This window comes from Rhinopithecus roxellana, chromosome 20, assembly GCF_007565055.1.
Source record: "Rhinopithecus roxellana isolate Shanxi Qingling chromosome 20, ASM756505v1, whole genome shotgun sequence".
Taxonomy (NCBI): Eukaryota; Metazoa; Chordata; class Mammalia; order Primates; family Cercopithecidae; genus Rhinopithecus; species Rhinopithecus roxellana.
The window spans coordinates 12,601,641-12,626,771 of record NC_044568.1 but is presented as its reverse complement, the minus strand read 5'-3'; positions in this window follow the sequence as shown (position 1 = coordinate 12,626,771).

Below are 25,131 nucleotides of genomic sequence, written 5' to 3'. Positions count from 1 at the left end.
TAGGACATCATTGGGGAAGAAAATGTGTACTTATGAAACAAGGGAAAGTAGTGACTGATTAGAATGTAAAATTATCTTGGAAATGGTGAGTTAATAAAGATAGAGAAGCAGAATGGACTAAAACACAGAGGGACTAGGAGTTAAACTAGAAGCTCATTAGATTTTATGCACTATGTAAAATCAATTAGCCATTGAGAAATGTTAAATATCTTCTTTAAACATTGCATCACACTATTTGCTATGTCAATATACTAAAAAGACCTCCCTATCTATTTTCCTTTTTTTGGAGGGAAAGGTACTTGATTCACCTCCTAAGGAATTTGAGGTAAGGCAATCAGGTACAGTTCTTTTCCCTGATCCATGACTGGGTCAGAAGTGAAGTCTGTTGGGAATTTCTGCAGAGCATTTTCTCTTTTCTAAGACAGGTCTAAGTAAAAAATTTTTTTTTTCTTTTCCCATAGGAAGCTGGCCTTGATACCTAGAACTGTTGAACCCTTTTACTACCAGTCTGAGGATGGAGTTCACGCTAGGAAGATGTAGAAACCCAGGTCTTATTGTCACTGTCAAACTGGTCTTTGTAGAATAATCTACTTTACTTTGGGCTTTCTGCTATGTGAGATAATACATATCTTTATTGTTCCAGCCAATTTGAGTTGGATTTTCTGTTATTGCAGCCAAAAGCAACTCAAGAGATGTACTTTTTGTCCTGAAATTGTGGACATAGAGACCTTTTTAAAAAGTGATTTATTTATTCTTCTATTATCTATACAATAAAATCCTGATTAAAATATAAAAGAAAACGTTATACTCTCATGCTAAAAGCAAGGCACAGAATTGTGTGCGTATATACGTGTGTGTGTGTGTGTGTGCGTGTCACAATTAAATGTAGAAAAAAGGATTGGAAGAAAATTGGCCAAAATCTTAATAGTACAACTGTCTCTTTAAAGAATATAAAAATGAATGATGTGATATTTTTCTTCTTTCTATTTTTTTCCAAATATTATGTTGAAAAATCTCATTGCTTTTATGAAAATGAAAAAAACTAAGTTTTTTTTTTTCAAGATCAACCCAAATTCAATTACCCTGAATTTTGAGGAATGGGCTATTTTTGACATTTTAATTATCTGGGTAATTCAGAACACTTTTGATTTCAAATTTTGTGATGACACATTGTTCTGAAATGTATGAGTCACTTTTCTATCTTAGTAAATTATGTAGTAACCATAATGAAATTTTTCTTCACTGATGGCAAATATCTCAGGCTTCAGGTCATCTTTCTGAGGGTCAAGGCCTGGAGATAGAGATGCAGCCAGTGCTGGAAATTAGGCACGATGTGTAATGACTGAGCACTGCCAAGGAAATTGCTTTCCCTCTTTGTCTTGTAAGTGAGTTTCTGATAGCCATATATTATTTGAATGACTTACTAAATATTTATTTTTAAATTGTTTCATACTTCTTTGAGAAAAAGTTAATTAGAAGGAAAAATATACATCACTATCATATAATGAAAAACAGTGTCATCTGACAAATTAAAAGCAACCCATAAACATAGTCCAAATAATATTTAATAATATTAATTATATCATGTCTTGATGCTGTTGAATACTAGAGGTTCTGAGCCTGGGTCCTGCTCTGTCTTTATGTTAAAAGGGAAATTAACAAGGGTTAGAGAGATGGTAGAGTCTCTGTTCATACCAAACAAAGTTTGTTTGAACAGTGACAAAGGTAGAAAAAGATTCACTTTTTCACCAAGAGATTCAATATTATTTAAAATTACATTCCACTGCCATTTTACATCACACCTTTCAGATCATGCAAAGTTACTTGTCTACCACTTAACATTTGTGTGTCACCAGTGGTGCTGCATTCCATTTTTTAGGAGACAGGAAACTACATCAATGACTATTGACTCTGGCTACACATCAAAAGCACCTGGAGGGGACACACACACACACACGTAGTTCTCAAATATTAGCATGCATCAGAAGGGCTTGTTGAAACAAAGGGTCTCTGACTCAGTAGGTTTGGCACAGGACTTCAACATTTACATTCCTAACAAGACCCCAGGTAACACTGATATTCCTGCCTAAAACCACACTTTGAAAACCAGTGCACTAAGCGATAGAGGGGCCCATGCATTATTAACTTCCAAACCGTGTTGCCTTCTCCATTTTGATGGGGCCAACACATGTTGGTCTATATAGTAAGCAGAAGACTAGAGCAGAGTTGAAATCCAGATGAATTAAGATGCACATATTTCTTAACCTTTACTCCAAGTAGGAGTACATCAGTTCCTACAAGTTGAACTGCATTATAAAGTAAATAGATCTGCTCTGAGAAAAGGTCAGTACACATGTTCTGCTGCAATCTAATTTAAGTCTATTGCACTATGCCCTGTCGCTTACTCTGGTGCCAGAGATACAATGGTGAAAAGTTGGAATTTAATTATCTTCTATACTAAAAACTTCTTGGTCCACAGAATATGCATGAGAGCTAAAGAGATGAGCTCAAGAAGACAGGCTTCTCTAGACATAGTATTGCACACATCTCTTCTTCTCGAACACTGCTTCTTCTTGAGTTCCCCATCAGTGTTGAGGAGAAGACTCCTTTTAAATCTTAAAGTGGCCCTCAAATCTGTTTTCCTTCCTCTTCACTCAATCTGTGTCATTACCAAGAACCCAATACCAGGAATTATTTCAGAGAGCAGCCCTGAACACATTCCTGTGACTGCAGTGTGCTAGCTATTTGCCAGCCCTCTGCCTATTGTGGAATTGTGTTTAGTTTCTGACTTAATAATTACTTTAATTTCACTTCATACTGTTTTGAAGAACTCTTTTTGAATGAAGGGCCCTTAGCACACTCCTACTGCTTGTCTGGAACAGACACAGCTAATCAGAATGTGTAGAATTAAGTAAAAGAATAATTACGAGAGTCTGAGATGTGTTATAACAGATGTACCAAACAAGGCTGGATCAACTCATTGCTCGCAAGAGAAATAACTTATTAAGGCAGTTTCAGTCACAAATCTTACAAGCACAAGTGGAAGCTTCTAACAGGGCAGAAGAGGGGAAAAAACTGAAGTCTTTGAAGCAAGGAATTTTAAAACTTCCGATTATTTTATTGATTCTGTGTGCTGGTTCCCATCCACGTGCACCTTCTTAGAGTCCATGGTGCTCAATACTGTTTCCAATTGCCTGTCCATGGGAAATGGGTTCCTTTCTTGGTTCAAATGACCAGGAAGCAAAGGTCACTAGGGTAGAATAGAGGTCACAGAGAGCTATTAAGGATATCCCCAACCCTAAGGGTCCGAGGTAAGTCTCTATTCTGCCAATAGCTAAATTAACTTTATTTCCAATAAATACTAGTACCAGTTTATAGTATTTAGCTTTGGCTATGAATATAAACTCTTGCTAGGCATAGTGAGAAAGGGGCAGGAAAGATAGAGAACAAGGATTATGAACTGCTGAGGCTTATGATTAGCTAATAAGACAAGCCCAAACACTTCCAAATTTGAGAACAGTCCAGGATGTCATTAACTAACTGCTAAATAACATGTCCAATTGTTCACAAATGACCTAAGGACTAGGGTTTATAATGCATTTAGGGGGGTCCAAGTTTTGACCCAATCTTTGAGAAACCCTGAATTCAAGCAATTAGCTGTCATTGAACAGGTTTGATTTGGCAAAAAGGGCCTTTTAAGTGTGGCTTTGTCAGATGCCATCTTGCCATTGAAACCTTTCTCCATTTTTCCTCTGTACAATTTGTGTGGGATTTTATCACAAATGGTAGAGGGTCACAGTTTCATTTATTTTGTCTCAAGCTCTTTTACCTCTTTGTGTGCATCTATGGATCAATCTATCTACCTATCTACATTTTTATTTTTTTAATAAAATTTTAAATTTTATTTAGATTTTTAATATTTTTCTCAAATTGTCTTGTGTGCACAACTAGACATTAAGATTTTGAAGATAAGTAACATTTCTTATTCATCTGTGTATCTTAACAGAGTATCCAGGACAGTGGTTTTTGGTTTTTCCATAGAAGCAATAAAACTGTCAATTGATTATAATGACTTTGGCTATCCAGGTTGTAAGTAGCACAGATTCCAGGTGTGGACAATGAGTGAATGATTTTTAAATTTATTCCTTCTTTTCTTCTTTTTAACATTGAATTAGTAAAGAATAAGGCCAGAGGGTGTGTGAGTGATGTTATGGTTGTGGGCTGAGTCCAGTGATGACGGGATACACCAGAAGGAACACAGTCTTCTACCAGAAGAGCTGGGCTCAAAACCCCACATGCCTGCCACCAAATTGAGTTCTAGAAATGCTTAATCATTTAGGTTGCCAATGCTGCCATCCATAAACTGGGCCTGCCTGACAGTAGTACTGACCTTTGTTCCACATGTGGGATCAAATAAAATAATATGAGAAAAACATAAAGAGAAGTTTTGGTCCTGTATAAATAAATAGGAATTGTTGTTTATGATAATAAAATGGAGAGAATAGAACACACATTTAAACCAGCATAAACCAGTTTGATCAAGTCCAGACAGTTTGGCAGTTTCGATAAATCTCCTGGCTTTATACACTTTCTACTGTTTACTTGAAAAAAATCATAACATTTTCCAAAAAATCAAATACAGGCCCCTCTAATTTGGGCCAAATTTGGAAATGAGAAGGACAGATGGTTACCAAATGGGCTAAGGGATTACTGAGAGGCAGCTGCATGCCTTGTCCTTTCATCTGGCTGGGTTATCTTGGCTAGAGGAAAACAGGGCTGTCCTGTACTTACCTGGTACCTGCCTGTGCCTGTCAAACGCCACAAGCATGAGGAGATCCAGGATCTGCCCTGAGACCTCCTGCCTGCTCCAAACCAAGCCTTAAGGAAACCTTGGAAAAGGTTAAACATAGCTGTCGGTGCTTACAGAACCATCTGCTGATTTTTGCTTCTATGCCATCCCTTCCCAGTAAGGGCACTGTTATTTTTCTTGAGGAACCACCCTTTTCTCAGTTTTAGTCCATATGTATCCATACATATCATGATTAATTTAAGAAGGCAAGACAAGCCCAAGCACTTCCAAATTTGAAAACAGTTCCAGTACATCATTAGTTTACCGCTAAATAATAATGTCTAATTGTTCATGAATGGCCTAAGGAGTAGGGTTTATAATGCTATTAGGAGGATCTGAGTCTTGACCTGGTCTTAGAGAAAACCTTGAACTCCAGGCAACTAGCTGTCATCAAACAGGCTTGATTTAGCAAGAAGGGCCTTTGATGGGTGACTTCTTCAGATGCCATCTTTCCGTTGAACGTTTTCTTGATTTTTCCTCTGTACAATTTGCGTGGAATCTTATTGTCAATTGTATAGGGTCATCTTTTGATTTATTTTGTGGAGGAACTAATTCTATCCCAGTCAGAAAAGTCAGGTGACCCGCACCTGGCCAATCAGGATATCGTGTTGTCCTGTACTAGCAATTGGTTCTTACGAGCACCTGACCCATGTGAGCGAGGTCATCCAGGCCCAAAGGGACTGGATTCTAGAACTTGTGTTTGAACTGTTTAAGAGAAGACCTCTTTCTCTTGATGCTGGAAGCATGCCAAATTGGAACTCCTAGTACCACCTTACTTACACATAGGAGAATGTGCCCGAGAATGGAGCCAGTGGTGAGGAAGGCAAAGCTGAGAGACAAGGACACCTAACTGGCCTTATCACCTGAGTGACTGGATATAGTGACTCATCGGCAATTTCCTCTTTAGAGATCACGGTAAGAGTACAGTCAACACAGACTTCTCAGGGGCAAGTGGGACAAAAGGAAAACAAAATAAGTTGTTATCAAGAATAGAATAAGGTCTTTTCTCTGCCTTAGATTTATTATGAAAAGTTTGCACATACAGATTTTTAAATTTTATTTGTGTAAATTTATGCTGTGCAAGTACATGCACTCGTATGTTCATTGCAGCACTATTCACAGTAGCAAAGATTGGAATCAACCTGAATGTCCACCAATGGATGACTGGATAAAGAAAACGTGGTGTATATACACAATGGAATATTATTCAGCCACGAAAAAGAATGAAATCATGTCTTTTACAGCAACATGGATCGAATTGCAGGTCATTATTTTAAGTGAAACAACTCAGAAACAGAAAGAATAAGCTGTTGTATATTAGAATGTACTTTATCCTTCTTTAAGCCAAATTTCCTCTCAGAAGACCCTCCCCAACACTGTCCCTCTTTCTTACCTGGAGCCACACAGTTACATAGTGTTTTCTCTTTGCTTGCTACATTTGGACTCCCTGGTAGATTGATTTATCCTTGAAAGCAAAATCTATTTGACACTTATTTTCTCTCACCTGGCAGGCAGAGCTGCTTAGATCATATAGGCTTGAAATCCCTTTTCTCTGTTGGGAGTCTTGGGAAAGTGGGGAGGCCTGTTCAGTGCTCTCTACAGAAGATAGTGCCTTCTCCATGGTGTCTGCGGGTAGCTAGAGTGTACAAGTTGCTTGGCCTTAGGTCATTAGTCTTACAGTTGTAACAGTCATACTAAGGGAACTCTAACTGAGCTTTTTAGGGCATGCCCAGGTTTGGGGTGGAAAATTTGTTTAATCAAGAGCAAGTGAACTCATTGCTTCCTGCCTTTGCCATCTTCTCAAGATTTCCATCACCACCTCTGTTTTATGAAATGTAACCATGTCAGGCTGTCTGTTCCACACTATGCATGGAGCAGTGGCTCAGAAAGGACTAGGGACCCTCAGCAACCTTACTATCCATGCCTTGTTCTAGGACTTTCTCTCCACGTCTCATGGAGCCATGGCTCTTTCAGTTTTTCTTATTCCTTCGTCCATAGGGCTGTCAATCAGATCATTCAGGCTGATGAGGGGCCAGAGACTCTGTCGTCACACCATTACCAAAGATTTCTTTCTCCCCTTTCCATCATCCCCCTCACCAGAATACCTTCCTCTTTCTATAGCTAAAAAGCAAGAGAGCCATTCAATGTCAATGATTCTCCACAAGAAGCACCCAAGTCCCAGGTCCACCCCAGCCAAGCCATTCTAGGATGCTAATGGTCATTGTTAAACATCCTTTGATTATCACTTTACAAAGTGCTTTCACATACATAGCCTTGCTGGTGCTTCAGATCACTGTGTTGAGCCAGAACACTCAGTCTGAGAATGCCCCCTGCCATGCCTGCCCTCCCCACAGAGTTTTTAAGGGACCGGGCCAAGCTTGGAAAACCTGTCACCTAACATTTTTTCTTTTTAGAACTATTTCTTTCCATAACATCAACTGCTGGGCCAACGGATGGAAATCAAGCCCATCCTTCCTCAACCCTTTGCATAGCATTCTTCTTTAGCTTCTCTGGGTGTTAATATAGTCCCCTTCTACCCTGATCCATCTATGGAGGCCCAGTTGGGCTGGAAATTTAACTCCATTTTTTCTAGACAGATAACAGGACCCCTAGCATCTGTCTTGGTACTGACCAACCCTGAGGGTCCCATGGGCTTCAAAGAGGGTTATGATTAGACGGTCCTCTAGACCCTTGGAGTAGAATTCCCGCCTCCGCAGATGAGTTGTGATTATTATGAATGATAAAGAGGTTCAGTGCTTTGTTATTCTTACTTTTAAAAATTTCGAAGCAAATGTTTCTCTCTGCACCATACTGATCATTTTAATTTCCTTGCTTTTGCTATAATAAAAATTGACGTTAAAGGATGCCTGAGGCAGTGTAATGAGAAAATGAAATTAGTTTTTCAGTTGACTGATCAAAAGCATTTTATATGTGATAATAAACAGTTTATTTTACTCTTTTGCTTATGACATAATTAATGGCAAAAATATTTTCCTGAAATTCATACTGTCTGCCAAACTCTCCTTCCAAGTTCCAGGAAAATAATATTTTTGTATTTCCTCAGACTGGGCAAAAAAATAAAATAAAATTTACCATCCCCTGCCAAAGAGATCTTGTAATCTTTGTTTAACCCTTTACAATGTGTGGCCAGTATTAGAGCAATCAGGTCAGGGAAATTATGTCAATTACATTTTGTTCCTAGGGGACAGAAATATTTCTGTATTGAAATTGAATTCAGCCTTCCCAGTGGTCTTTCTTGTTGGAACTCTTTTCCTAAAAGCCTGACAAGTTCAAGTTTGTTGTAAAGATTAAAGGACACAGGTTTAAAAATGTAGGCGAATTTGAACTTCCTTAATTTTTTTTTTTTTTTTTTTTTTTTTGAGACAAAGTCTTATTCTGTTGCCCAGGCTGGAGTACAGTGGCATGATCATGGCTCACTAGATCTCAAGTGACCTTCCTGCTTTGGCCTCCGGAGTAGCTGGGACTACACTTGTGAACCACTAACATGGCTAATTATTTTATTTTATTTTTGTAGAGATGGGATCTTGCTTTGTTGCCCAGGATAGTCTCAAATTCCTGGGCTCAAGCAATCCTCCTGGTTTGGCCTTCCAAAGTGTTGGGATTAAAGGCATGAGTCCACCAAGCCTGGCTTTAATATTTGACTTTGAAAAACATGTTGCTTTTTCTCCATCAATAAGAGGATGTTAGGTTTGAATGAATGTTAAATTGGGATTTGAAGACCTGGCTACTAATTCCAAATATCTTCCTCCCCATGTGTGAGTTTGAGTTTGGTATTTCTATTTACTTTAGCTGTGTGTCAGTTTCCTCATCTGCACAACTTCTTAAGTTACCTTAGTCACAATTATGAGGGCTTGCTGTCTATCAGGTGCACCAGGATACACATGCAAAGACATTCCTTAAAGCACTGCTTCTAAAACCAGAAAACTTGAGTTGACCTGCATTAGTTACCTTTTTCTGGTAAAAACTAGCCCCACAATGTAGCCCAAAACAATAACCATTTTATTTAGTTCATGATTCTATGAACTGGCTGGGTGGTTCTGGTCTGAACCGGCTTGGCTGACCTCTGTTTGGATCTCTGGTGTCAGAGGTCAGCTCACATTTTGGCTTGCAGCTAGATGGTCTAGGATGGGCGTCCTCACGTGTCTGGTGTTTGGCAAACTGGATAGCCTAGGCGGCCTTAGCTGGGACAACTTCTCTCTACTTCATGTGGTCTCTCATCTTCCAGGGGGCTAGCCTTGAGCTTGCTCATATGGTGATCCCGAGGTTGTAAGTACAGCAAGAGAGAGAAACCATCAATGTGCACAGCATTTTTTGTTTCTGCTTGCACCAACATTTGTTATTATCTCATTGGCCAAAAGAAATCATATGGCCTAGCCCAGAGTCCATGCAAGAGGTTACTGGTCAAGGGAAGGGAATCTTTGCAGCTTCTTTGGCTGACAGTCTTCTTTCCTCTTTCTCTCTCTCTCTCTCTTTTTTTTTTTTTTAACTTTCTTTCCTTCCTTCCTTCCTTGCCTTTCTTTCTTTTCTTCCTTCTTTTCTTTTCTATTATCTTCACTTTCTCTTTCTTTCTTTCTTTCTCTCTCTCTTTCTTTCATTCTCTTTCTTTTTCTTCTTTCTTTTCTTACAAAAACATCAGATTGGTGAAAACTCTTTGGCAGACAATCTACCACAAAACCTAAATAACCATCAATACCAAGAATTGTTGATTCAATTATGTTTGACATTTGGTCTTTACCTATAGGCTTTCCATGTGCTCTTTTCTGGGTTTAGAATGCTTTTTTCATCTGTTTAACTCATTTTCTTCCTTTGGGGCTCAGCTCAAGAAGTCTTCACTGGTTCTTTGACTGGTCAAATTGCATTTCCAAAGCTCTTACAGCCCTGTGTACATCCCCTGTAATCCTTCCTACATTTACAATATTACATTAATTTGCATGGTTATCTAACGAAGGACAAAGACTGTGTTTATTTTCACTTATCATTATATCCTCAATCTAGCAGTGTCTGGCATATAACATAAAAATGTTTAGTAAGTAATTGTGTTTAGATTATCTTTAATCTCTCTCAGTGCTATGTCATTTTCACCATAAAAGTCTTATTTATCATTCATTACATTTATTCCTGGTATTTTTAATGTCTTTAAAAAATTATTTTCTTTTTCTTGGTTGCTGGCATATAGTAATACAATTTTTATGTATTAACCTTGTGTCCTGAGACCTTATTCAGTTCACTAATTAATTCTAATATTTTGTGGATACATTTGAATTTTCTTATATGAAACTGTATCATCCGTGAATGATGGCTGTTTTATTTCTTTTTAATTCTTATGTCTTTATTTTCTTGCCTTATTATAGTGCTTAGAAACTTCCTTACAGCGTTGAAGTGGCGACATCAGGCATCTTTATTTGCTTTTGATCTCAGAGGAAAGTGTTCAGTAACTCACCATTAAATATGAAGTTTATTAAGTATTTCTTTTTAAATTTAACTTTTATGGAAACTTTCAAATATACATAAAAGTAGAGAGAATAGTATCATAAGTTCCATGTGTCTAGCACTAGACTGTAACAATTCCCAATATTTTGCTATTCTTGTTTATCAATACCTCCACATTTTTATGTCTTCGCTCACAGAATAATTAAGTGTATTTTGAATAAATAAATTACTTAATACAACTGAATTCTACGTAGTCATTAAATACAAAGTAGACCAATCTGTATGGACATAGAAAGATGCCTACCATATGGCAAGTGAATATACACACATACACTCACACACACATATATCCTATTTTTGTCTTAAGACTACATATGTATAGGAGTATACATCTATGTATATGTATATGTATAGAAGAAAGAAAGGTATTATTCCTCAAGCTGCTAACAGAGGTTACATCTGGGAAGTGAGAAAGAGAGAAGATAGACATCATTATTTTCTTTATACGCTTCTGTGTTATTAGAATTTCCCTACAGAGGACATGAACTCATCCTTTTTAAGGCTCCATAGTATTCTATGGTGTATATGTGCCACATTTTCTTAATCCAGTCTGTCATTGATGGACATTTGGGTTGGTTCCAAGTCTTTGCTATTGTGAATAGTGCCGCAATAAACATATGTGGGCATGTGTCTTTATAGCAGCATGATTTATAATCCTTTGGACATACACCCAGTAATGAGATGGCTGGGTCAAATGGTATTTCTAGTTCTAGATCCTTGAGGAATCACCACACTGTCTTCCACAATGCTTGAACTAGTTCACAGTCCCACCAACAGTGTAAAAGTGTTCCTATTTCTCCACATCCTCTCCAGCACCTGTTGTTTCCTGACCTTTTAATCATTGCCATTCTAACTAGTGTGAGATAGTATCTCATTGTGGTTTTGATTTGTATTTCTCTGGTGGCTAGTGATGATGAGCATTTTTTCATGTGTCTATTGGCTGTATAAATGTCTTCTTTTGAGAAGTGTCTGTTCATATCCTTTGCCTACTTTTTGATGGAGTTGTTTGTTTTTTTTCTTGTAAATTTGTTTGAGTTCTTTGTAGGTTTTGGATATGAGCCCTTTGTCAGACGAGTAGGTTGCAAAAATTTTTCTCCCATTCTGTAGGTTGCCTGTTCACTCTGATGGTAGTTTCTTTTGCTGTGCAGAAGCTCTTTAGTTTAATTAGATCCCATTTGTCAATTTTGGCTTTTGCTGCCATTGATTTTGGTATTTTAGACATGAAGTCCTTGCCCATGCCTATGTCCTGAATGGTACTACCTAGGTTTTCTTCTAGGGTTTTTATGGTATTAGGTCTAACATTTAAGTCTCTAATCCATCTTGAATTAATCTTCGTATAAGGAGTAAGGAAAGGATCCAGTTTCAGCTTTCTACTTATGGCTAGCCAATTTTCCCAGCACCATTTATTAAATAGGGAATCCTTTCCCCATTTCTTGTTTCTCTCAGGTTTGTCAAAGATCAGATGGCTGTAGATGTGTGGTATTATTTCCGAGGACTCTGTCCTGTTCCATTGGTCTATATCTCTGTTTTGGTACCAGTACCATGCTGTTTTGGTTACTGTAGCCTTGTAGTATAGTTTGAAGTCAGCTAGATGTACCATATGACCCAGCCATCCCACTACTGGGTATATACCCAAAGGATTATAAATCATGCTGCTATAAAGACACATGCACACGTATGTTTATTGCGGCACTATTCACAATAGCAAAGACTTGGAATCAACCCAAATGTCCATCTGTGACAGACTGGATTAAGAAAATGTGGCACATACACACCGTGGAATACCATGCAGCCATAAAAAAGGATGAGTCTGCGTCCTTTGTAGGGACATGGATGCAGCTGGAAACCATCATTCTTAGCAAACTATCATAAGAACAGAAAACCAAACGCCGCATGTTCTCACTCATAGGTGGGAACTGAACAATGAGGAAACTTGGACTTGGGAAGGGGAACATCACACATTGGGGCCTATCATGGGGAGGGGGGAGGGGGGAGGGATTGCATTGGGAGTTATACCTGATATAAATGATGAATTGATGGGTGCTGACGAGTTGATGGGTGCAGCACACCAACATGGCACAAGTATACATATGTAACAAACCTGCATGTTATGCACATGTACCCTAGAACTTAATGTATAATAAAAAAAAAATTAAAAAAAAAAAGGAAAAAAGAAAAACAGCCATTTAAATTTTCGAGAAGGAGACTCACCAAGGGGAGGACATATTCTAAACTTACTTAAAGGTAGCAGAAGAGATAAACAGCAAGTACTGACCAAGCTTCTACTCTGTTATCAGCACGGAGCCAGTATGATACGCTTGTGATGTCCCATTACGAATCCCTTTTTAGGAGCAGGGCTGTGAGGTGCTTCTTCCCCTTAGCTCCCTAGCTCAGTTTTAAAATCTCTTGTTTAGAAATGACTTATTTATCACCCTTTCTAATCTGCCTCTTGAGGGGCAGAAATTTTGTATTGTTCATGTTTTAGACCCAGTGGCCACCCAAATATGGCACAACTTTTTAGAATCTAATTAATTAAAGCCTTATTGCAACTTGGGAGGAAAAGCAAATTGAATATCCACTGGGTTGCCTCATTTTTTTCTTCTCTGAGTAAGCCAGGAAGATTTCCTGGAAGAGGTTAAATTCTAAGAGTTCTTTGATAGATCACTTGGACTTAGAGAAGGAAGGGTGTACAATTATATTATGCTTCTCTAGAGAAGTTCAACAGGGGCTGGGGGCTGTTGTTTCTTGAGAAATGGTCTTATAATAATGAACACTGAAAAATGATTACCAGTTAAGGCTGATCCAGCTCCTCCATAGTCATGTGTCCAGGGATGGTAAAAATCATCATACACTTAAGGGAGAAACAAATAGCCCCAATTCTTACTTGGAGAACTTGTGACTCTGGCACATGCCTTCTGGTGGTTTAGTAGTGGACCAGGTTCTTTCCGCTTTTCCTTCCTCATGGGAACTTGACCTGGTGGAAGGTGCATTGGTCAGTCTTTGTGGGGCAACTAGTACACTTCATTCAACCCCTACTGCAGTCATGGGTAGAAGTACAGTAGATTTATTGTTGGAGAGGCACTTGTACTTTTCTCCCATTGTGTAGTCCAGTGATATGGATTGAAAAAGAAACTTAGTATTTTTTATTGCAGTAAAATATACATAATATGTAATTTACTATTTTAACCATTGTTAAATGTACAATTAAGTGCATTAAATGCATTTACATTGCTGTAAAACCATCACCTCCATCCATCTCCAGAACGTTTTCATCTTCCCAAACTGAAACTCTGTACCCATTAAAAAATAACTCTCCATCCCATCCTCCCCGAAGCTGTTGGTAGCCACCATTCTATTTTTTCTTTCTATGAATTTGATTACTCCAGGTACCTCATGTAAGTGGAATCGTACACATTTGTCTTTTTGGGACTGGCTCTCATATCATTTGGCATAATGTCCTCAAGATTCATTCACACTGTAGATTATGTCAGAATGTGCTTGCTTTTTAAGGTTGAATAACATTTTATTGTATGTATTTACCATATTTTCTTTATCCATTCATCTGTCAATGGATACTTGGGTGTGACTTTTCATTTTGCTTTATTTGCATAACTATAAAGACTAAAAAGGGCAGGTCCTCACATTGGATCTGGATGTCTCCTCACTGCTAAATGAGTGGTATTAACTTATCTTTACACATCTCAGGATGTCATTTGGTATAATGTACTGAAATAATAACTGCCTATGAGCAAAAGTTGCAGTCAGGCAGATTTCAGTCAGAATTCTCTAGCATTAGAATTCCTGATAAGGGAGACATCCAACATGAACAAGGCATATTACAGAGGGAGAGGACCACATTGTTCCACTCTCGAAGGCCCTGCCAGCTATGAGATTCTGGAGCTGTTGGAAGGTGGATAGAAAGATTCAGAAAACTTGGGTCAGAAACTTGCTGTGTGGTATTAAGCAGATAGCTTCCTCTCTCTGAACATCAGTGTCCCTGTCTGTGGAATGAGAGGAGTGATCCAGGCAAATACAGTATTTGATTTTCCTCCAGGTCTTACTGGAGATGAACCCGGGGTCACCTCAGTGTACAAGAAGGAAACTGACTGGTGTTCTAAGCCTCCTTACTCCCACTGGTATCCACCAGGGTAATTATGAGGTCTTTCTCTATCAAGACTTGGTCTGGGAAAAATAAGTTTCTATGTTTAAAATAAAATCTAAACTAAATGAAACCAAATTCCCTGACCTGATTATCTGCTGACGTAGGTAACAGTAATTAACAGATATTGAGGGCTGGCCACTCTTCTTTTTGTTTAACATACGCTATATCATTTAACTCTTACAACAACCCCGTAAGTTATCTACCATTATTATTGCCATTTCAAAGATGAGGAAACTGAGTCTTAGAGAAGTTAACTTGCTCACCCAGAGACATAACTTTTATATGTGCAGCAAGTTGTCTGATTCCAGAAGCTAATTTTGGTGCCGTAATTACCTCCATAGAGAAGGTAGGGATGTAGATGATTTCTAAGTCTCTTTGGATTGGAAAGTTTGTAGTCTGTGTTTAGTATTCCCATTCAGATATTTATGTTACATAATATATTTATCTTACATTCATACTATTTAAGTTTCATTATTTCATTCAATGAGTGATGTTTGAGCACTGTGGGGAACAGAAAGGGCCCCTGCTCTCATGGAGCGTCCACCTGCTAAGTCAGCTATGAACACTGCCCAGGAAGATTGAGTGGCCATGAGCTGAGCCAGTGGGTGTTTGTTTCATGGACTCTGCCTTTTGTTTAGCCTGCTCTCACCTCACAGTTCCTGAAAGCACAATTAATTTTTACTTACTTCCTGACTACGGTAAGTGTCATCTGTCATTAAGACCACCACACATTTTGATGGACTGTAGAAATTCTGGGACAGTTCTAGGGAGGTCAAATGTGTCTGTTAGGTCACAAATTCTGCTTGGTGGCAAAGATAAAGTGATTTGGAACTCCCAGGGAAACTAAGTAAAATGATTGGGAACTGGTGGTCAAGGAAGGGAAACTGGAATTCAAAATTCTTTGGAAATGTCAACAGATCTATTAAAGTTTTCACAGCCCAGGCTTCTTTCAGACTCACCTGGAAGGAGATAATCAATTCTAGAAACATCAGTGATCACCAGATACTCAACACAGATAAATATAGGTTAATGAGGTGCATTTAGTTAGATGATTTTATAAGCACTGCTATGCAGATGTATTGATGGGAGAAAAGTACACTGTTAAGCTCAGGTTGGAAAGAATACTCCCCCAGCATGTGTGCACAAGCTTTATTCAGTAGTTTGGAAAAAAATCTGATGAAATGTAAAATTACTCTATTTAATCTGAATTTCTCATGCAATATGTGTTAATATTTGTCTTCTTTTTTTCCTTTCTTAAGTGGCTCAATCGTTAAGTTTTCAATCACATAACCACTGAATATGCAAGATATAAACCACAGGCAATTAAATGATAGCTAAGGTAGTAAGGCTGACTTGATTAAGCTGCTGTATTATTAAGATTATAAACACAGCCTGGCCCAGCCACTGAGTGAAATATGCCTGGCTGAGAGTCCCCTGTGTTCAAGAGAGAGCTAGTGTCCTGGGTGCTGGCAGATGGCCATGTTCATGTGATGATGTTTGAGAGGCATCCTCCAAATTTCTCCCTACCATTCTGCTTTGTATTCATTTGGCTTCTAAACATTATATTTCTTAAAGGCATTGATTAAAATATAAGTTTACTATGGGAGAAAGAGGACGAATCACAGTAACACTGAATGGAGTTTTCTGCTTCTCTTCTGGCTTGTTGATAGCTCCCTTTCCACATCCTTTCAGGACCACTTTTCTTTCTGTGTAACATTGGGGATCCCCAATTTGCATTTGTAATTCTTCCCTTCTTGCTCAGAAGTGAGAAACTGACACTCAAGATCCATTCATAAATTACAACCAACGCCACGTAGTCTAACAGAAGACATTAATAATGGCAACTGGTTATAAAGGGGTTGGAAGAGTATCAAAGACAAACAGGGAAAGTTGAGGCAATCCAGACAATAGCAACAACAGAAAACTGCCACCACTCCTAGGGCTAGACGAATAATGGGAGCAGGTGGCAGTACCAAAGCCCCAGTGCCGGGATTGTCCATGGAGGCTGAAGCCACAGCAGAGGCTGCCCAGCTGGGAACTAGGGCCACCAAGAGAGATGCAACCCCTGTTGGAGACATCACTGAAAGTACAGTTAGAGGCAAGGAATACCCTGACTTCTTTCTGCCCTGCGCTCCTGTATCCTCCAGGGTCTCCCACTGGGTGAAGCCAGGCAGAAGTGAGGAGTCAGTCCATAACTAGCAGGCAAATGGACCCAAGAGGCACCAATTGGCAAGAGCCAATGCTTGTGTTCCGAAAAAACAAAACTTTACGGGGTGGGGAGAATTTGAAAATACTGATTTTGTAATTATTTCTGGAAAATTAATGGATCTTTAATAAATAACTCAACAAGCAGTGGATAATCTACACTGAGTCTTTCCAGAACTTCTCAATTCTAGTAAGAATTTTCAATTCAGCATAAAGCTTCAACTTCCTAACTCTGTTCAGGAGCTCTCCTAATGATTTTTTGTTTTTAGTAAAATAACTGCTTTTTTTTAGATGGGTTATTATTTCTGCCCAAACACCTTCATATCCACATTTCACTGGATACAGTGATCCTTCTGGGAAGGTGGGTAGGAATTAAATTATTGATCTTATTCCACAGATGAGCAAATAGAATCTTAGAGTGAAGATATTCAGAGGTTGCCTAATTGGCCAGTGGCAGAAAAAATGAAATTCAGATCTTCTAGATGGAGGTAATGATAATAAAGTCAACAGGGAGATGGGAGGGTGGAGGAGAGAACTGGAGTGTGTGTGAATATGTATGCATTTCCATCATTTGGCTGAATTTTTTATAAGGATGAGAGAAAAAGGGATGAAACATGTGTCAGTAAAGAAGACCACTTATTTAAATACTTTGTGTGTGTCTTTTAAAAGAGATCCCATTTTAATCTCCTCATAATCTTGTTATGGCATTTTGGACATTTTAGCCCTGGACATTATTGTAACATCAGGACTAGAGTGAGGACCATTACAGGTCACTGGGATATGCTGAACTTTAGGACTGACTCACTTGTCTTCTGAAGGTGGAGACAGTGATTGTTGCAGATTATATTACACTATCAGGATTGACTGATACCTGTAGTGGGATTCATTAATTTTTAAAAAATTTTTATTTTTTAAAATTTTGTTTAAAATTGACCCATAATAGCTGTACATGTTTATGGGGTACAGTGTGATGTTTCAATACAGGTCTACGTTGTATAATGACTGAATCAAGGTATTTGACATATCCATCACCTTCAACAATCACCTTCAACATTTATTATTTCTTTGTAGTGCTGACATTTCCAATCAGCTTTTCTAAGCAAACTTGAAATATACAATCCATTGTTATTAGCTACAGTCACACTACTATGTAATAGAGCACCAGAACTTACTATTCCTATCTAACTGGCCAACCTCTCCCCAACTTCCCTCCTCCCTCCTCTCCCCATCCTCCGGTAACCGCCATTCTTCTCTCTACTTCTATGAGATCAGTTTTTTGTGTTTCACATGAAAGTAAGATCATGTGTATTTGTCTTTCTGCACCTAGCTTATTTCACTTATCACACTGTTTTCCAGATTCATCCATGCCACCAAAAGTGACAAGATTTTATTCTCTTTTTATAGCTAATAGCAATCCATTGCTATATATACTACATTTTCTTTATCCATTCATCTGTTGATAGACATTTACACTGATTCCATCTCTTGGCTCTTGTGAATAGTGTTCAGTAAACATGGGAGTGCAGATAGATCTCCAATATACTAATTTCATGTTCTTTGTATATATACCCAGTTGTGGGATTGCTGGACCATATGGTAGTTTTATTTTTAATTTTTTGAGGAACCTCCATAGTGTCTTCCATAATGGCTGTACCAATTTCCATTCCCACCAACAGTGTGTAAGGTTTCCCTTTTCTCTATATCCACATTAACATTTGTGATTTTTGTTTTGAAAACCGCCATTCTAATTGCGGTGAGATGACAGCTCATTGTTGTTTTGATTTGCATTTCCCTGATTATTCGTGATGTTGAGCATTTTTTTTTCATGTGCCTCTTGGTTATTTGTATGTCTTCTTTGAGGAATGTCAATTCAAGTCCTTTGCCCATTTGAATTGGATTAAATTGGATTATTTGCTTTATTGCTATTGAGTTGTTTGGGTTCCTTATATATTCTGCATATTAACCTTTATCAGATGCATAGTTCACAAATATTTTCTCCCAATTTTTAGGTTGTCTCTCATTTTGTTGATTCTTTCTTTTGCTGTGGAGAAGCTTTTTAGTTTGATATAATCCCATTTGTCTATTTTTGCATTTGTTGCCTGTGCTTTTGAGGTCTTCCAAAAAATCCTTGCCTAGTCCAATGTCATGGAGTGTTTCACCTGTTTTCTTCTAGTCATTTCATAGTTTTAAGTCTTTGATTTATTTAGAGTTCATTTTCATATATGGTGAGAGTTGGGAGCTCAATTCATTTTTTATTGTAAAATACAGTAACATAAAATTTAACATCTTAAATGTATAGTTCAGTGGTATTAAATACATTCGTAATATTGTACAGTCATCACCACCATTCATTTCCAGAACTCTTTTCATCTTGTAAAACTGAAACTCTGTACCCATTAAACACTAACTACTCCACATTTCTCCCTCCCTCCACCCCTGGCAACCACCACTCTATTTTCTGTCTCTATGAATTTAACCACTCTAACTACCTCATACAAGTGCAATCATACATTATTTGTCTTTTTGTGACTGCCTTATATCACTTAGCATTATGTTCTTAAGGTTCACTCATAGTGTAGCATATATCTGAATTTCCTTCCTTTTTAAGGCAGAATAATATTTCATGGTATGTATAAACTACAGTTTGCTTATTCATTCATCTCTTGATAGACATTGGGTTGCTTTCATGTTTTAGCTACTGCGAATAATGTTACCATGAACATGTGTATTTAAGTATCTCTTCGAGACTCTCAATTCTTTTGGATATATACCTAGACGGGGAACCGCTGAATTATATGGTGTTACTATTTTTAATTTTTGGAAGACCCATCATACTGTTTTCCACAGCAGCTGTACCTTTTTCCATTCCCATTAACAATATACAAGGACTCCAATTTCTCCACAACCTCACCAACACTTGTTGATTTTTTTTGTGTGTGTTTTTAAATAGTAACCATCCTAGTGGGTGTGAGGTAGTATCTCACTGTGGTTTTGATTTTCATTACCCTAATGATTAATGATGTTAAACATCTTTTCATATGCTTATTGTCCACTTGCATATCTTCTCTGGAGAAATTTCTATTCAAGGTTTTTGCCCATTTTTGAATTGGGTTGTTTGATTTTTTTTATTGTTGAAGAGCGTTACCTTTTATCTGGAATTTTTAACTAATGTATATTGTGCATTCTCCATGTGCCTAGCTGTGTGCTGAGTTCTAGAGATATACTCTTAGAAAAGGAAGAGTTGCTCCCTTCAGTGTGCTCCCTATCCAGAGGCCCTTTGGATAGAGTTGCAGCTACTGGGGTTGAGAGAGTAAAGGATGTGGTGGGACACAAATATAATGGACAAAGGTTTAGAGAGAAGGTTCTTTTTCCTATTCCTGCAGCGTCATACATTCTTTTCTCCCCCTGGTTACTTGGAGTTTGACCTGGTATATGAAGATTAAGCCCTCCATAAAAAAGAAAGAGATCCTGTCCTTTGCAGGAAAACAGATGGAGCTGGAGGTCATTATGATTAGCAAACGAATGCAGGAACAGAAAACCAAATACCACATGTTCTCATTTGTAAGTAAGAGTTAAATAACAAGAATACATGGACACAACGAGGGGAACAGCTGACACTGGGGCCAACCTGAGGGTGCAGGGTGGGAGGATCAGGAAAAATAACTATTGGGTACTAGGCTTAGTACCTGGGTGGCAATGTAATTTGTACAACAAACCCCAGTGCCATGAGTTTACCTATATAAGAAACCTCCATATATACCCGTGAACCTGAAATAAAAGTTTAAAAAGTTAAAAATTAAAAAATAAAGATTAAGCCCCCACTGCCCTTGAGAACACGGAACACATTTTTGTGTTTTGAATATTTTGGTCTTCACATTTAATGGGCTGATGCATCTATCATGAAAATGACCAAAAAAAAAAAAAAAAAAAAAAAAAAAAAAAAAGCATTTTTCTACCTCTTTAGGAAAGAGGTAGAAAGCTATGGGAATACAGGAGAGAATGGAGATTCCCCTGGGTTTGGATGGAAGAGAGAGCTGTGGATGTAGCCAGGCAGGGTTGACCCAAGGGCTGCTCCGATTTGGCCCTCAAGGGGCGGGCAAGCCTTAGAGGTCATGACCACTGTCATGTGTCATTTAACGAGAGGGATGCGCTCTGAGAAATGCATCTTTAGATTTTGTCATTGTGTGAACATCATCGAGTGCCCTTAATGAACGTGGATGGTGTAGCCTACTACACACCTAGGCTGTGTGGGATAGCCTATTGCTCCTCGGCTATAAACCCATACAGCATGTGACTGTACTGAATCCTGTAGGCAATTGTAACACAATTGTAGTATTTGTATATCTAACCACAGAAAAGTTACAGTAAAAATACAATATTATAATCTTACAGAATCACTGACATATATGTGGTACAGCATTAACCGAAACACCATTGTGTCAGGTGTGACTGTCCAGGATCTCACTAGGGAGAAGAAGGTTCTCAGTCACTGTACGGCTTTCACAGACCTTTCATGGCATGAAAGTGGGTAGCAACCAGGCTCCAAAAAAACCAGTGGAAAAGCAAGCAAAGAGATTATCAGCAGAAAACATGGTGGGCTGTGGTCTAAGAGCTTCCCCGCTTTTTGTTCTGCTTTCAGAATTGTGGTATAACTCCAGCCAAGACTGAGAAAGGATTGCCCATCAATCATGCAATGAGGGCTTAGGGGAAAAAATTAAGATGATTAATGAAAAATACAGAATTGCCATAGTCTTTGCCTGTCTGAGGTTTATGACTGAGATTCATGCCTGTGATGGGTATATTTAATTGGAACACAGTTGCAGAAGGACCATGGTCTCTGGACACTTGCTCAGTGAGGATGATTCTCCAGCTCAACCTCCTTGAAAGATGCTTACTCTTCTTAATTCACAGGATAATTACAATCTGTCCCCTCTGCCACCTTTCTTCACAGTCTGTCCAGGAATTCAAGGTGCTCCCCCTCAGTGGTTTCCAAGGAGAAAGGCAAGTTTTGTGGCCTTAGGGCTCCTCACCCAGAGAGCCTGAGCAGCCAGTCTGACTCTCTGGCAGGAGTTACAATGTTACCATCTCATTTAATGGGTAATATTCACAGGGATAGGTTAGATTGCCTCCATTATTCAAGGAGTTACATGTGCCTGGTAGCAACAATTACCAAGTCACATAAATACAACAAAGTTAATTAAAATGTTAGCTGATATAAATAACCTAAGGTTATTGAACATTGTTCCATTTTAAATTAATAAATACGCAAAGGTAATGTTTATAATTAAAGCTATAATTTATCTTCATGCTCTGTTTGTTTAATAGCAGTGGTAATATAACGCTACATGCAGAAATGTAGTAATAGATTTGTTTAGCACTGACATTATAAACAAATGTCTCAGTCTATTTATTCTAAGTTATGATACAGATTCTTTTCACATGCATCTGATGGCCTTTAAACCATTTAAAATGAACTGCATTAACGTAATCTAATCTTGATACTGAACATAACATTTCAGTTTGAATTATCCTGAATCCATGATCCATTTTATTACTCACAAAGCACTTTATACATTTATGATAATGGCAAACCTTGCTCTGTTATTTAAATCCCATTTCAAAAGGGATGTTTTTTTTTTTTTAATAAATAAACCCCACACATTTGGGGTAGTAAAGTACAAATAAGGAAAAGTCAATGCCCAGCAAGCCCTTTAACAAAGCAAACAATTCAGATTTTTATGACATTAGCAAATAATAAAGCGAAGAACTGACATTTACAGTTGATGAAATTTTATGTTATAACAGATGATGAAAATGGAATGAAAATCACATGGAAAAATTTGTCCATGAGGTTCAGCCATTCTGAGGAAATCTCTACCTGTAGACTGTCTTTGGGGACACTTTTCTAACTCGTTCAGTAGCCAGGAAAGTCCCAGGACTACCCTGGGTTGAGGTTTGCTCAGATAGCTGAGCATGGGCAATACCTGCCTAGTCTCCTTGGTTCTCTCTCCCTTCATCTTCATTCTCTGCTCCCCCCACTTCCTCCTCCCTTTCATTCATTCAGCACCTCTTGGACTCAAGGGAACACTTATTCTGCACACTTTAATCGAAATTATAATAAGCCACCAGCCTGTTCTTTTCCATGGTGTTATGGGGAGTTTTAGAGGAAGAAAGAAGAGAGTTCTGTATTTCTTTCTGGTGTCCTTGTATTTTTTGTTTTCCCTTAGCATAACTTCTTGTTTCTCTCTCTCCTTAATCCCTTTTAAAATAAATGTTTCTTCTAGTTTTATTTGCAGTCACTGAAAGAAGTTTCACTTTATTTTAGTAAGAATATCTCATTGGATGTCTTAGAAACGGTTGCCCCTTAAGTCAAATAAACAACAAAAATAATTTTTTAAAAAGACATTTCTTTTTTTCTTTTTTTTAAGGAAGTTAAAAATGTAGCAGGCCCATTTTTGGAGAAAGAATGGGCCAGGGAGTTTTTTAAAAATTCTAAACAGATTACACACTTTGAAAAATCCTAAAAGGATTTTAATACTGGAACCTCTGAAATTCGGGAAGGATTTAAATTTAGGATTATAAGCTATCCCACCGCAAAATCCTTCTGTGATCAAATATCACATTTTAGGAGACGAGTGTCTTTGTAGCTTCCACTCAGGCTGCATCTGCTCGTTATGTGCAGTATTAATAAAACAGGAGGACTGCAGGGTTCAGGGAGAAGTCTGTGGAGTCGGGGCTGCCCGGCTGGCCTGCTATCAAGGGCTCAGCCTTCAGAAATAAGTCTGAGGGCTCCAGTCCTCTTCAGAGGCTTGGAGGGCCTAGGGGAAGCTGAAATGTTGCCTGCACTGCTAGATGGAGGCTGCAAGCTCTGAGCAAATAGGCAAAGGGGCTGGGGGAGAGGAGGGTATGGTGGAGGAGAAAAATATGGTAAACCCTCAACCCTCCGTCTGTCCCCTCACTGCCCTCCCCCTTATTCTTTAAATTCAGGCTTTCCAAAATGCACCTTATTTTTGGTCCTTTTCCATGGGGCCACCTTGGGATTTTGTGGCCATGGGTAAAGTGAAGGAGGAATGGGTCAAATTCCTGCACTCCCCAAGTCTGACTTCTAGTGGTCATTGAAGTATTTTTGTACATAAAATTATTTGTATGTTGAGAGTTTTTCTAGAATATTGGAACTAGAAGGGTTCATTGAGGTTATCAAGTCTAGTGGTTTTAAGACTTTAATAACAATAACATATGTATGTATACACACACATACACACACATACACGGGTATGTTTAATCTTAAAACACTCTTTTGAGTGGGAAGGAAATTTAAGTCAGAAGCCCAGTATGTAGAATAGTTAAATGGAAAATTACTCCGATTGGCTTTGATTCAAGGGGCAGCCTGGAATCTTTCATCTCATGCTTTGTCTCATCTCCTAACGTGGCTCCTGAGATAACCTTCAGCAAACTCTTGATGTGATCCATCCTTTTCTTTTTCTGCCCTTTTCCATGGAATGAAAGCTAAAGAAGCCTAGCCCATGGAGGGAAGAGGAGCTGCCCTGTGGCACCCAGGGGCAGATCTGGGCCCCAAAGCCACTTGCCTTGATTCTAAGCCTAGATCCGTTTCTCTAAGGCTATTACCCAGGAATTTCCAGCTTTGTTCTCTATATCTACTCTAAGAAACTGAGAACCCTAAGTTGGACCCAAACGTTGACTAATAAATTCAGGGATGAAATTTAAAGTCGGAAGTTTTGATGTTCCACGGGTCAATAGGAATGCTTGGTTTCATGTTGATTCTCAGAAGAGTGGGTGGGTCAAAATCATTATGTGTTTTGATAGGGAGTCATGTGGTAACTTGCGGTAGGGAAAGGCATGATGTGAAATGATCCTGTGTTGGAAACCCTACAGCTTGTTTTCTCCTAATGCTAACGTCTTTTCATGAACATGGTGTTAGCATTGTCAGTTTCATAAGCCCATGATATACGAGGGCAGTGGCTCTTACCAGGGTGATTTTGCCCTCCATGGGATACTTGGTAATATCTGAAGACATTTTTGGATGTTGATAAAATGTCCTATAATGCACATAACATCCTCCCACAACAAAAAGGTATCTGGTCCTATGTGTCAATAGTGCCTACACTGAAATAACCTTCTTGAGAATTTAGCAATCGTTCTCAGATATATGGCGTCACAATTTTCCAATTAAATCCTTACCTTCACCCTATTTCTCCCGGTAATTCAAAGTCAGAACTAACTGGGCAACAAGCCAAGAAAAGTGCAGAAAACATGTTGAACAGTTTCTGCCTTCTGGGGGTCCCATTCTGATGGCAGAGGTGGGTGAACTGAATGGTACAAGTGCCTGTGTTGCTACAGGCAGAGAAGAGATGGGGGAGTTTCAGCCTCTGGCTTCTTGCCTGCA